Genomic DNA, 15,462 nt, shown 5'->3' with positions numbered 1-15,462 from the left:
AGAAGAAGAAGAAGAAGAAGAAGAAGAAGAAGAAGAAGAAGAAGAAGAAGAAGAAGAAGAAGAAGGACAACATTTCTTCAAACGTTTCATGCAAAAGATTCAACAAATCTAAGACTTTCTGTGTGTGTGTGTGTGTGTGTGTGTGTGTGTGTGTGTGTGTGTGTGTGTGTGTGTGTGTGTGCATATCACATGCCTCCATCCTACTGTGACTCTACAGCAACCAGCTTATGCCTCTCTGATTTGGTGACATCTTGACTTGATCCAGTAGATGACGACAGGTAATTCTCCCTTTGTTGCCGCGTCTCCTGCTGCGTGAAAACATCTCAGGCAACTTCACTGCAACTGTCTGAAATCTGCTGTAAAACGACTTAATGCTTTTCTCTTGTCTCCTTTTAGACACGAAGAAACTCAGCAATGCGACAGGATGAGGCCTGCGGCCGAACGCGGCGTATTAATACAGTAAGTCACCTGCTGGTGTGTAAATGGAAAGGAAATGATTTACAGAAGTGAAGGGACAACAGAGCAGCAGGAAAGCAGTGCGAAACCGCAGCCAAGTGAGTCACATCTGCAGCCACAGAGAAGGAAGATTAGCTGAATCACGTGCACGTGTTCTGGGGCAGAGCTCCAGGACTGAGCCAAGATAGCAGCTCAGTGTGGCCAGAAGTCCGCCTCGCCTCAAGATCAGAGCAACCTAGATTCAGACGCGCTGATGCAGGATGATAGGTAAAAGTGCAGAAAAATCCTGTTAATGGAAACGCACAGGTGACACAGTTAATGTTTCTCCAACTCGTAACGCTGCTGGTAATTTCTTACCGTGAAACACATTAATTTCGTTTCTATTTGATGTCTCTCTTCTGGGAAATATTTGCCACTGAGAAATTAAATTACTACAAATTCATAATAGTTCCACAGAGATGTGAGTTTTTATTAGGACTTTTGTTTAATCTTCATGGCAAATACAGTAGTTACTATAATATATGAGTGCCAGTATTGACAGAATCAGTGGCTCATCCACTAACTAAGATCTCCGTCCTAGTTCGTGTGCTCCCTGCCATCAGTGTGTGAGGAAGGAAATGTTAATACAAATGTTAATACAACTATAAAATGAAAAAAATCCACTGTGACTTCTTGCATACGATTTGTTTAAATCTGGAGACGAGTTGGGAAGCAGGCATACATTAGTAAGAGCTGGCATGTTCTTAATGCGCCACTTAAAGGTAACTTTCAAATTATATTTTTAAGGTTATCAGAAAGAAATACAACGCAATGCACTTTAGGGTTTTTGTGAGCCGTTTTTCCATCAGAGCCAAATTCAAAATGCGAAACAGGCTTATTAAGATTAGCCTGCAGCCGTATGTGCAATAATAACAGGGGCTCGTAAACACCCCACATTGTGCACGCGAGCTTTTAATAAGCTCAGCGCAGGATCAGAGCCCAGAGTCAATCAGCCAGAGGTCGCGGTGCTGCTTCTGTGCTCGGACTCCTTCCTTGTTCCCGCTGGTCCCCTGCTGTTCCGGAGCTGCAGGTATCCTTTTATTTTCAGCAGGGGGCAGCAAATTTCAAACTAAGACGACCAGGTAGAAACGGCTCCAACGCGCGCGTGCGTCTGTTCTCTGCGTGTTCCTCTGATGCGTTTTCTGCTCGTCGCGTCGAAAAGCTTCGTACGTCTGTGTCATCGTGCTTCAACGGAGCCCGACGCGGCGCCAGGTCCGTCTCCTTCCTGCATACTGTACTCCACGAACGCAGGTTTCCCCTCCTCCCAAAGGCGGATTACACGCGCCGAGCTCAGGCCTTTTGTGCAGGCACGCGTCGAACGTGAACGCGCTCGCGGGATCTGTCTGTTACACGAGCCTCAACCTCCTCGGATGTGAGACCCACGAAACAGACGGACAGTGGGAAAGCGAGGAGAGGGAGGAAGATGGAGCGGGGAGGGACGGCAATGGGAGCAATTTGTTGCGTAATGAAAGGCGGCGGCGCAGAGAAAATGGCTTCCGTACCTGGTTAGGAAGCGAAACGAGGGGTTGGACAGGAAATTAAAAGAGGTCAGATGGAGAAACAGTTCATTATCTGTTATTAGAAATCACACTGACGCTGCAGCGAATAGCCTCTAACAAGCATCGGGCCTTTTCAAAGCTCACTGGCTAAACAGACATTTTTTAATCAATGTCTCCACATTGTTTCCTTCGCCATTCACAAAAACTGGAGGCGTTTCAATAGTTGTGGCCACGGGAATTAAAATCAGTGAAGCTGAGAACAGCTGCTGCCTCCAGCTCCTCAAACACACGGTCCCGCGTGTGTTCATTTTCACCGGCGTTACAGAAAAGCTATTACCCCGCGTGACGGACCCTGCCCCGAACGGCGACATCTTCCCCGTGCGCCGCAGCTCGCGCTCGTCCGCGCGTCTGGGATGGCGGGAGAGCGGGAGGAGATGCACGAGGAAACAAGCGTTTTCTCATCTCCTCTTCAGTGTGCAGCCGCTGGAGTTCAGTTGGAGGCTCTCTTTGTTAACACAATGCTGCAGGTCATTAGCAGCAGCAGCAGCATCTACAGTAGCTGCAATGGGAACCAGTCCAGTTCGTCACCACTGAAGGATAACAAGCGAGTGCAAACCATTTTTCCTTGCGCTTTGTTGCTTTTCTTATAATTGAATGGTTTGACATACATTACTGGGCTTTGATTTTCTACCTGTGTGCCGCTAAAGGGCCTGAACGAGCGTGAAAGGGTCAAGTGACGGCTGTGGGGCGTAACGTTCAGCTGCTACAAGCATCTGAGCAGCCGCCGGAACGCCTGCATTTATACTTTAATATCTGCTCTCAGTAAAGTCATCATCACAAAGTCAATCATCCGACTCGATCAGAGGACGCGAATGGGCATAAAATGTGTTGGAAGCGATCCCGCCTTTGTGCTCCATTGTGCTTTTTGCGATTCTTTTCGCATTAGGCTGTGTCCTCTCCCCCCTTGCTGTAATGCTGAGTGTACACACACACACACACACACACACACACACACACACACACACACACACACACACGCACGTGTATGTGCCCCAAATTATGCGCGTTTGCTTAGTGGACTCGGTGAGTGGTCCGTGCCCATTGGGCAGGCCCTGTGTTGCGCGGTTCTGCAGTAATAGGTTTTGGCAGCTGTGTAATTTCTGTTGATTTCTCCCTGACCTTGAAAAAAAACTCTCCTTCTGCAGTGCAGGTGTCATTTCCAAGGCATTTACACATGCACACAGCATGCACACGCACTGCACAGCTGTGTAACGTACACCTTTAAACATCCACTACTCAAAACCTCAAATGTAAATGTTTAGGTGTATTATTGGACGGCAGCTCCTTTTCTCCTGTATTTGCTGTCGTTAAAGGTGAGACTAGTTTCCGTTGAGCTCGAGCGTCGCTATTGAAGGACTGGACCACGCTCTGCTTTGCGGGAGCATCGACCGCTAACGTGAATGTTGTGAGGGCTAATAGACGTTTAGCACAGCTGGGTGTGTTGCTGGATGCGTCTCTCACACTCCTACGGTTTGTTTCCTTCTCTTTTGTTTCACACGCCGCCCGAAGCAGTCGATGGCTTCACACGTGCGTTAGCGCCATCATCTCGGTGCTTAAGCAGCATCTGCGCGCTCGTCACCGGGAACTGATCAATGGCAGCAGAGGAGGCAGCGTTCCTGTGCTCAAGCAGCTACGGGGCCTCGCAGAAACTGTGACTGGTACAAAGCATGCAAAAAAGCAGGAGATGTGATTGGTTGTTGCTATTTCACCAATACCTCTAACTTTTTATATTTTGACGTCATAACAGTGTGTACTGAAGGATTTAAGCACAATGCTTCAGGTTGTGGCTGTTTTTCTATTTCTAGTATTTATGTGATGGATTCTGAATTTACTGCTCCATCAGTCTTGCAAAGGTGCCTCTGACATTCCAACACCCACAGGAACATAAAGGAGCCGTTAAGTGTCCATTGGCTCCAAGTGTTGATGATGCTGTTCAATAAAACCCGTGACACAAACTCGGGTTCAGATCCATTTTAACAGCCTGTAACATCAGTGTGTCTAAGCTGTCACCTGCTGTAAATGCTCCAAAGCACAGAAGGTGTGGAACACACAGGCACCGGGACCTACAACAGGCAGAGACGCCTCCCGTCAGGCGCTGCCGCTCAGAAAGGTCAACGTGGACAGAAAAAATAAATGAGGCGGCTCCAGGGGTCACGGGTTTGGATCGGATCTGTTCTTGTTGTGTTTGGGCAAATATTCATTTAAACTTCAGGTTTTGTTGTGATGACATTTGTTGGGAGGACGTTCATTGAAGTCAGTGGAGGTTTAGTTTGATGGGTTTACTTGATGCTGCTACTGTACATAATGACTCCTGTCTATGTCGCTGACGTTACTGTCGTTCTCTCCTGTTTTTCGTTACATTATCTCTCTGAATGCAGAAACTATTTATGTCTGACTTATTTTAACTATGACAGCCACAACTAGGATGAACAGGTGAAAGCTGTTATTGCATGAGAAACTTTTCAAGACATGGCCTTTTTTTAGTGTTACAGTACTAATCCTGCCTTTTAGGGGGGAAACGTTGAATAGAGTCCAACCAGCTGGAAAAAAAGAGCTTCTGTCCACCCACAGTGCCACTGCATGATCAGCGATGGTGTGGATGTTAAAGCAAGGGAGGAAATATATAGCCTGAAGAGGGAGCGCCTCCCACAGCGGTGTCAGCTGAAGAATCAGTACATCCTCACATTTAAAACAAGCTCTGAAGAACAATTTGTCATTTGTGAGGTAATATATGAACTGTTCCCAGTCTGACTTTTTCCTGTAGAGCAGGAAGCACGAAGGAGGTGGAAGAAAAGCAACTGCAACAAGGTGACTTTGAAAAGAAAGAAAGACACACGAGAAAGTAAAATGTCCTAAAAGACTTTTTGTCGCCATGTAAATTTTGATTCTGAATCATTTTCGACCTACTTGAAAATGGGTTTAGTTATGCAATCGGAGCCAAAGGTTCATTGTCGGCGCAGTGAAGCGAGGACGGGAGCGTTTGTCTGCCAGGTCACAGGAAGTGGAGGTGCACGGCGGCATCAAAGCCACGGGAACATCTCGTCCTCCAGACTTCCATCTGACGCCTAATCCCTCTGCCTTTCTAGTCTTCCTCCTCCAGCGTCGTCTTCCTCGTCGCCGCGCGTCCACCTCCAACCCTCTCCGCTCGGTGGTGAATCACGCGGTCCCGTTTTTGCTGCGTTAGTGAAGTTCTGTCATACGTTGACTCACCTATCATCAAATCAGAATAATGAGAGCTCTTAGTCATTTCCCATAATGCCCCCCAAAAACACATTTTACTCTAACAACTGCATTGCATGTATACTTTACTTCTTCCCCCCTCATTTCCTCACACACGATACATCCCATGAGATGCAGGAGGGGCCTATAAATCGACAGCTCGCTGTATAGCACATTAGCCAAATTCCCTTTGCCTAATGGTGTGTCAACAAGAATAGACTATTAACGTATAATGATGTGCTTTGTGATAACGAGTAGATTATTTGGTTTTACTATGCCATGAGCGGCTGCACAAAAATAACAGAAAGGAGGCTAATTCGGCCCTAATTCGCTGCCTGAGGCGCTCTTATCTGTTTTGCTCTCGTACGTACTGTATGAAGTGCCTCTCCTCTGCTCTCCTCTCCTCTCCTGTGAGCGCAATATGGCGAAAAGCTATTTCAGACCCTATGGATGCGGAGCGCCGTTCGCATCCCTTTAAGTTCCCTCAGCTCGCATCAGATAGCGATGGACGGGAGACTGTTTCGCCTTAAATTCCGCTGCGCGTTTCGTGTCTCAGCAGGTTAATGTGACTTGTTGGGAAATTGTCTTGTGAGGCCAGCGGCGGCGGGATCTGCGCTCGGTCGTTGGAGGCTTTTAAGCTCCTTCGTGTGTTTAAAGGCAGAGACACAGAAAATGTAAAAAGGTGTGAAAAGGGCGATTTTGCATCAGGGAAGGTTTTTTAAATTGCACCTAGGATTGATTGCAGTTGCTGGACTGGACTAAAAATGTATTGAATTTAAAATTGTGGCTCAAATTCAACCTCGTTCATCCTTCAGGGCTTCGTTAATGTCAAACTCCCCGTATGACGGCGGCGCAGTGTTAATTCAGGGCCAAGCGTCCTCTTCGTACCCTTTCTAAATGGCAGCGTGACGAGCGCCGCTACTCCAGGACTGATGACTCAGCATCCTCCATCATCTGGTCGTCTGGGCGCTTCACGTCGGACGTTTTCGGCCCATTTTCTGTCCCCACCGCGCGACGCACGCGGCGCCGCCCGGCTTCACCTTCGCAGCTCCGTCTGCTGCGTTCCATTTGTTTCACGCTGCATCCGCTCCCCTTGCTTTTAATTGCGCTCCGCTGCCCCCCCCCCCCCCACCCTCCTCCTGTGAGTAAAGCATGCCAGTCACAGCCTAGTAGGCAGACCTGTCACTACTGTTCACCGTAACCTTTCACTGATGCAAACATGCAACGCTTGAGCCAGCAGCGCCGCCTAAGTGCTGTTAATTCATAGCTTCCCCTTAAAGCCTTCGTTTATCATGTTTCTCTCTACGATCTTTGTTCCTGTGGCTCTTCATGAGCCATTTTGTTCCTGCTTCATCGCGTGTCCCATGCGTTTTATGGTAAAGAACATCACAGCATCTTAGCATCTCACCATCTAGTCTGGAAAATGAATTGGCAGTCACATGCATGCACTTCAAGCGGCGCATTAAGCATTTGTGCCACCTCTGTGTGCAGCCTGTTGCTTCCACGTTGAATTTGCTCAGTCGGTCGTTGGCACTGCTCATCATGAGCTGCATCATGGTCGCCAGTGTTTAGGGAGCCTTAAAAAACCCCTCAGTTTCAGATGAGTTTAAGATGATCCGTGCTCTGATGTGTCACAATAAATTAGCCTTACTGCGGCGTCGCCCCTCCGTTAGCCTTGCGTTCTTCAGGCAAGGTTAGCTCGGTGCCCGTGTACGTTCTGCTTCAGCGGGTGGCTCAGTCACCAAACACCCGCTGGAACCTCTTCACTTGTCATTGTCAGTCTACATCACAACTTAGCCAAACGGGCAAGCGTCCTGCGAGCCGTGTCACAATACATCTGCTACTCATGCTAAATGTCCGTTCACAAGCACTGATATGAGAGAAAAGCCTTTTTGTGAAGACAGCAGAAGATCCTGGAGTTCCCTCAGCTGCCACCGACCAGCGTCTCGGGATCCACAGGAGGCAGAGAACCTCGACGTGGCACGTGATGATGAGAGAATGCGCCCTGTTTATTCCGGCGCTGGAACATCATTGTTTCTCAAAGCTTCCACCTTGAAGCACTGTGAAAAATGAGGCAAAGCAACAAACTACAAAATACGTATTGATGAGTGTTATAAATAAAGCAATTGCATTTTCAACTTATCCTCAATTCAAAAGCTCATTGTCTAATAATGATAACATACTAGAAGAGCAGGTCTTATAAGATCCGCTCCTCACAACCCTGAAGGAGTACGATTTTCAAACACCCATATCCCACAACTGAATCATGAAATAGAGCAGAGCCAGTGTTCAAAGAAACGGGCGTCACGCCGATTACGATTTAACTGCGCGTGACCTGTTTGCCTTCAGGCCGTTAAACACGATCATGTTAGATCAGAATTATATCTGATAGGAATAAAAAATACCTAAAATCTTAATTCTAGTTTTTGTCCGCCTCCCTACAGTATCTACATGTTGTTTTACATATATGAGAGAAGCATAAATAGAAACAGGACGCTCGTTAGCAGTTAGCATACACACTTAGCATGAAACAGTATCAGGTTGCAGTGTAAATGTCATTATCACATAATATCAAAACATAACAATATCAAAGGCAGCAGAATGTTTCTGTTTGTTTTGGTGTCAGTCAGTGTCTTTGCTACTTTCTTGACCGCTTGTTCAGAGTTCGGGGTGGATTGATTCGCTGGTGGATGATAGTGATTTCATGTCCTCGTCTTAACGGACATCCTGAACAAGCATCTGTCTAGAATCTGCATTCTCTAATTGTTACACTAAATACAATGATTTCCCTTAGTGAAGCTGCGTGGACCACTACAATTTGCTGCCCTAAATGCAAAGCTAGTAATCTGGACAATCTGTGCCTTCATGATTTCACACATACACACACACACATGTACAGTAAGGATCCTATAGTTGTTCTGGACTCATTGTCATTGTGATCATGAGCACTTAAATCTATTTGGGTTCATTTCTTAACTTCAAATAACCTTGACTCTTACATACAACACACATAATCAATTCTCTTTGTAGAAGGTGTCAAACATGCATTGTTTCTCATTTTCTCCTGCAAATTCATTTTTACAGGTTTGGCGCGAACTAAAACCAGAGGTTTCAGATTTTCAACGCGTACGCCTTTGCTCAGTTTAATTTGGTGTCATTTCCCTGAGTGGGTGTCCATTATGAGGCCAATGACTGGTGGATTGGCACCAATCATCCATGTGGCAATCCATTCATTCGTTACCATAGAAACGGCCTGGGTGAATGGGGGATAAGTAGGGGAGCATGGAGAGATTGCTGACACCTGCTCTCATTGACTTTGTGTAGCGCGCACGCACACATCACTTATAAATATACATACATTGTGTAGCGTTGGGAACACACACAGGCCTTGTAGACGCCTGCACAGAGGTTAATCCCACCTCTTTCAGTTCCGTGCTTTTTGTGAAAAAACATAATAATATTTGATCGTAAAGGGGTTAGGGGGCAGATACAACCTCGGGCACTGCAACAGTACAGAGTACAGTACATCATCATCATTGACATACAGTCAATCTGGAATTGAACGTTCCACAGTTTTACAGGTCTCCGCAGGGGTGGACGTCCCTCAAAGCCTGAACAAGCACAGTACTATTACTGTGGATTGGTAGATGTTTGTAAACCTGCATCTGAACAAACCTCAGCCAAAGTTAGTAGCAGTGTGTCAGTGAATAGAAAAACAAACACAACCTTAAACATGGATCAGGTCGTGATGTGATCACTGGGGGGCAGGAACCGCATATGACACAACTGACTGATTTCAATAAGTAGCAAAATTAGCATTAATAGATTGGATTTAACATTGAGTTTATCTTTTTAATAGTCCAACAGCGCAGTTGTGCAGGAAAATGAAGCTACACGCCGTCCCATGAAGAGTTAGTGGTGTGCAGAAGGTGTGTGATGAGGGATCATTACACAACCAATTGTGCTGAACTAAGCTACACCAGGCATCTGAGCAGCCAAGTCCCAGAGTGAGGACCTGCACAGAGAGCGATAGGTACAATATGAAATGTAATGCTTTAGAAGGTAAAGGCTAATATTCATTCATTCATTCATTCATTGAGTCACCTTTTGGGTAAATACATACATCAGTAAACATACATATACGATACAGCAATAAATAACCCTCCACATGTGATGGAGGTAGCGAGATAAGCTGTTCAGTATGATCCAAACCACCAACAAGACAACAAGATGCCGTTAAAGAGTCTAAGCATGAAGCCGAAAAGCTCGAATGAAAACTATCGAGGATGTGATTTGAAAACTAAAGAACTTTTCCTCAACCACTGCTTTGCATTATGTAAAACAGAAATGGAAGCTTGGAAATGGAACAGTAATAATGAAAATCTGATTTGTCAAGGTTAGGGTTCATAATGACACACTGGAATGGTCCGTTTAAAATCAGAGGGAAGAAGACTAATAAGACTTTATAATCAGGGAAACTGAAAGCAGTGCTTCCTTTAAAAGGTGGAGAAACAACCTCCAACAGGCAAGTGGTGAATTTAGTGTGATTAATGCTGCCGTCTGTTAAAAGTCCCAGCACCTACTTCCACTTTTTGGGCATTCTGGTGTGTTTCTGTGACTCAGCTTCACGTTAACACACTTCAGGTGAGTTAGAAGTGAACTTGCTACAGTTCGCATTTCACATTTTGCTGCTTTAGCCAACGATTTGTGTCGTATTTTAATTAACAAAAAACAGGCCCTTCACAGAACTCATACAATATTGAAGAAATATTCTTTAGCATGAAAAGCAATATAAGCAGTTTCCTTATGTTCTATATGTTCTACTGCTGTGTGATAAAGGCCACACAGTGTTCCCTTTCTCTTTCTATGTCCTGTTCAGAGCTATTGGTTTTGGCAGCCATGAGACCATTATACTATAACATACGCCTTAAGGTGCAAAACAACATAAAGTATTTGATGGAGCAAAGCAAATTGAAATTAACCCCTAGAAGTCTCATCCGAGGATGTGTAATAAGGATTCTGTAAAACTTAATGAGGCCTGTTTCATCTGCTGCCGCAGCAGCTGGAGGAGGCTGCGGGTTTGGCCTCAGCGCTCTCCCTCTGAATGTCTGGCTTTCTCCTCTACCCCAGTTCTCAGACTTTGCCTTGGTTCTCAGCCGTCGGACCAAAAATAAGTTCTAACTGTCTCCTTCAATCTAGCAGCTTCTATCAGGCAGTCTTCAATCAGCCTTTTAATTTAGTCTGGATGCTCTTGGCTGCAGGATTAATTGAGATGTCACCTCAGAGACTTCCAGCCCATCAGTATGCTGTCCATCTTCCCACGTAGCAGCCACTGCTCTTCAGTCCTTCTTCAGAGACCCTTCTCTCACCTTATTAAACACTGTCTGTGAATACAGTTCGCCTGAACGCACCAGTATCTCTCTGTAGGGCTCTGTATGAAATGTTAATGGCTGAGGGACAGACCCTCCTGTTTCATCACACCTTGCTCCGTGACTGGCTATTGTCTATGACCTTTGCCCTCAACGCCATCCAGGTGGACACGGTCAAAAGACCAACCGAGCAGCACCCTCCCGCTCTGTTGCCTAGCAACGCGTATTTAATTTCTCACAGCAGGGATTTGCATTCAAATGTTCGTGCGAGTTGAACTCAATTACCTTCCTTCCCCTTGCGTCATTCAAACATGCTGTAAACTCTTCATTTGACAGTAAATTAAGCCCTCGCACCTTTCTATCTTTGACTGAATTTAATTACTATTAATCGGCAATGCAGTGACCGCTCATGGGGACTACGCCACATTACCTGGTGTAATCCTTTAAACTGGGCCGGTGTAAGAAAAACACAACGCTCGCTCTCTGACTCCCCATCCTTCCGTTCCTCAGCTGGTGCAGGTGGAACACACCCCGACTCATGGACCACGTCCTGTCTGCGCTGATTACTTTAACCCCAGGTAACAACACGTGGGAGCAGTTTTAGGAAGCGACTGGAGCGCCTCATGCCTCCTGCTTGTCTATGAATGTGTAAGCTGGTAATAAAGATGCAAGCCTTCAAGTATTACAGTGCACTCAGCTTTCATTTCTCAAGCTCAACATCCTCATTTCAAATACTTCATTTGTGAGGAACATTCTTGTTATAAAACCAACCTCTAAATTCCAGCTTGTCCATCTTCCACTTCACATCTCCGTAGCTTCAGCAGTTACAGGCCTATGAAACCCACTCATCCAGGCTCAACCCCCCACTTGATTCTGCTCTGACGCTGGGTGAACCAATGGATTGATGTCCATCTAACAGGCCCAAGAGCAAGATCAATGTTCTTTGCTATAAATTATTGTATAACCAGGGGGATATAATGGCGTCACGGTACCGTGATCCAGTAGGCCTCCGGCCAAAAGCAGCACCGTTCGGTTTCCATTTATAGTAATAGGTCATTAACTCCTGTGGTGCATTCAGCCAAAACCCATGTATGGTAGATCAATAGTTTGACATTGAACATTGACCGATTGGACAGAAATACTGCATGTATGTTGTACTCACATGTTGAGTTATTTCACACACTGGTTTTATGTTCTGACAGGAACATATGGTTGAATATGTGAATGGATGTTTGGCTGATGCTTATTTCAGTGCTTTGTAAGAACACCAGCACCGTCTGGCGACACAGACGCTCACAGGACCTAGGGTTTTGTAAATAGCAGCACATTATAGTGAGAATGGATCTATGTATGAATCCAAGTCCCTGCAAACAAACATGTCTGCCAACGGCTCAAAGTGCTCTCGACAGTCTCACACGCAAAATGTGACGTTTTCTGTTGAATGAATTCAAACGCTCAAAATGGATTCAAACTCGTTGTCTCTGAGTTGCAAAGCAGATTTAATGGGATAAACACTAGATGAATAAACAAATATGTAAATCTAATTTAATTACCATTTTAATGCCTCATTTATTCGTCCTTAAGCTCTCATCAGTGTGTAAATAAAAGCGTACTGGCAACACAGATGTGGTCAATTACTGACTTGCTGGTGTTTCAGGGTTCGCTGCCCACCACAGTTCAGAAAACAAGAAGAGTCAACAAGCCGAGATGAGCGACGAGCAGTCACCCTGCTCATTTACTGTGTCACGCGGCCACGACTGGGACAGGTCTAGGGTAAAGGTAACTGACCTCTGAGCCGCATGTTTGTAGAGAGAGACTGCTGAGTGGCCCAATCCGAACATCTGAAGGAGCTTCTGCAAAATATAACCCTCAGTCGACGCCCTCTAGTTCACATATCAACCCCTCAACCCCCTGCACCTCACACTTCAGGTACAACCCAGAAGTTCTGATTGATGACTCTGCTACTGTGGGATGTATCCAGGTTGGTGACGTATGAGTATCAGGGAGTGATGGATAGCTTTGTGGACCCGTGTGGACAGAACCAGCTCCAACTTAACATCAGTAAAACTAAGGAGCTGGTGACAGACTTTAGGAAATCTGTGAGTGCTGTCACCCCTCTCACTATTAAAAAGGAAGAGGTGGAGGTGGTGACTGAGTACAAATACCTGGGAGTGTAGTTGGACAATAAACTGAACTGGAAAAAGAGCAAAATCAGCTGTGAACAAGAAGGCTCAGAGTAGAATGTACTTCTGAAGAGGCTCAGGTCCTTTAACGTGTGAAGCTCCATGCTGAGGATGTTCTATGAGTCTGTGGTGGCCAGTGTTCTACGCTTTGGTCTGCTGTTTCAGCAGCATGAATGTATCAGAAAGTAACAGACTGGACACACTGATCAGGAGGGACGGTTCTGTTCTGGAGGTGGAGCTGGACCACCTACATGCTGTAGCTGAGAGGAGGATGCTGGTCCAACTCCTCTATCCTAGACAACACTGTGTGTAGATGTGTATTTTTAAGCTGCTGTCCTTCTTGTGTGAACCTCCATCTGTGACAGTGATCCAAGTGTGCAAAATAATTTACCTCTGGGATTAATAAAGGGCGGCACGGTGGTGCGGTGGGTAGCACTGTCGCCTCACAGCAAGAAGGTTCTGAGTTCGATTCCCTGAGGCGGCCCTGGTGCCTTTCTGTGTGGAGTTTGCACGTTCTCCCCGTGTTTGCGTGGGTTCTCTCCGGGTTCTCCGGCTTCCTTCCACAGTCCAAAGACGTGCATTAGGTTGATTGGCTTCTCTCCATTGCCCGTAGGTGTGAGTGTGTGAGTGAATGGTTGTCTGTCTATGTGTTGCCCTGCGATGGACTGGCGACCCGTCCAGGGTGTACCCTGCCTCTCGCCCGTAGCCAGCTGGGATAGGCTCCAGCACCCCCGTGACCCCACACTAGGGAGTAAGCGGTTAAGAAAATGGATGGATGGATGGATGGATTAATAAAGTTTTTTGAATCTTGAATATTTTCAATTCAGAGTATGTACATGTAATTTGTATGTTTACTGTTGACTGATGCTGCTCTGGAACACATTCATCATTAACCATAATGTTGGCTCGGCAGGTAGCGCGTCGACGGCTGCGTTTCTACCCAGCTATTTGAAGAATGATGGAAGCCGGTGTTTGTTTTACTCTGCGGCTGTGTTTTGACCCTGCCTATTTGTTTGAAATGCACCCCCGGGTTCGTTTTTGTGAATCACTTGGCAACAGGCGCGTTGCCCTGTCTCCGTCCTTTCAGCGCCAGCGGAAGCGTTCCACCGAGGCCCTGCTGGAGAGGCCCGGCAGCGTCCTACCTGACTGACTTACCAATGAAGAGCCAGACACTGTGTGGCTCTCTGTGGGACACGTCGCTGGTGCTGACAACAGTCCCTCCTCCGCTGCAGCACCTAAAGAGAACAGATGCTTTTTAGGATTAAAAGACATGGAACCCAACAGCTCTGCTCTGTCTCTTAATCCGTCTGAAGCCTCCCATTCCTCCAGCGCCGGCTCCTTCTCCTCCACAAATGAATTAATAAACAATCTAAACAGAGGATTTTGGTTGCTAGAGTAAATCTTGCAACATTGACAAAATATGAACCTGCAGATGCGTCATAAGACTTAGACAGCAGCAGCTGTTAGCTTAGCATTAGCTCAAGTCCTGACAGGCTTCGCTTCCTACGAGAATATTTAAATGAACCCCGTATTCACATCACTAATGTTTCCACTCATGCTAACGTCTTTTACTGCACACGTACAGTGAATATAGAACTTTCCGAAAGGCTCCGCAGATTGGGCCGCTTCCCAAAATGCATCAGTCTTCATTATCACTGTCATCATCCTTTTGGTCTTTCTCACGCCGGCGATAATCTGTTCCACGGTGTCCGAGCATCACTCGCGTCCCCTGTGTCGGAGCAGTGAGACAGTGAGGCCCAGCTGTCTGCCTGCACGTTCGCCCACGCTCCACTCTCCATTACTACCACCTCCTCCTGTAATTACAAGCTCCACTGCACACAGGCCCGCCATCAGGTGGGGCCAGGGCCACGAGCGCAGCGCCACCAGCCCTCGCCGGCGCCATCTTGAATTCCGCCTCGGGAGGCTCCTTGCACATGTGAGGCGCCGCCGCCCGCGGGCCAATCAGCCGGCTGGGATTAGAGCCGCCGAATCTGGTTTCGTATCATTAGGAGGTGAGCGCACCCCTCGTTGGGTCGCCATCTGGGGATTCATTCTTTCTTTCATTGCGCGAGCGCCGTGCGCCCTGTAGCACGGCGAAACAAAGGCGGAGCGACGCCGCGGCGGATGAGCGCGGCGGGGTGGGGGTGGGAGGGGGCGCGAGGGCTGAGGAACATGGGGAGGAGGGAGGAAAATCAAAAAGGAGCTTGTTCGTCAGATGTTTTTAGGCTTTGATATCAATGGTGTTGGTTGAGACGTTGCATGCGATGTCACTCAATACCAGAACATTTCCAATAGTCAAAACCAGGCCTCACCTCACAGCCGGGTTGAATATCACAATTAAACACGCCGCTGTTTTAATTCCACAACTCAGCCTTTAACTGTTAAACCCTGGGAGCGCTTCGTCTCCCAGAGAGACCCTAATAATTTATCTAGATGTGGGAGTTAAAGTCTGCTTTAAAACTGCTCATTTGGGATGTTCCACAAGGGTATTTCATTTTGAAAGACAGCGGGCTAAGAAGCTTATAAGCACTGTTTTCAATTTATCTCACACACCCTGACTCGCTTTATTGGCTGGGACCCTCTTATCGTGTTCCGCCAGAAGCTACAGCAGCGGCTGACATCTCCCGCCGTATCTGG

The 15,462-nt window shown here is 46.7% G+C and overlaps 2 long non-coding RNA genes across 2 annotated transcripts; one reads left to right on the top strand and one right to left on the bottom strand.

Moving 5' to 3' along the window:
- Positions 1-50: 50 nt before the first annotated feature.
- LOC129604141 (uncharacterized) lies at positions 51-4,693 on the top strand. The gene is made up of 3 exons (XR_008694804.1): positions 51-278; positions 397-459; positions 4,566-4,693. It is a non-coding gene; the product is annotated as an uncharacterized LOC129604141 (long non-coding RNA).
- LOC114855019 (uncharacterized) lies at positions 895-15,130 on the bottom strand. Its single transcript, XR_003785853.3, has 3 exons — positions 14,409-15,130; positions 13,981-14,060; positions 895-5,264 (listed from the first exon to the last, which is right to left on the bottom strand). It is a non-coding gene; the product is annotated as an uncharacterized LOC114855019 (long non-coding RNA).
- Between the last annotated feature and the right edge of the window lie 332 nt (positions 15,131-15,462).

This window comes from Betta splendens, chromosome 5, assembly GCF_900634795.4.
Source record: "Betta splendens chromosome 5, fBetSpl5.4, whole genome shotgun sequence".
Lineage (NCBI taxonomy): Eukaryota > Metazoa > Chordata > Actinopteri > Anabantiformes > Osphronemidae > Betta > Betta splendens.
The sequence above is the reverse complement of the archived record's forward strand: the minus strand, read 5'-3'. Positions and strand labels throughout refer to the sequence as shown.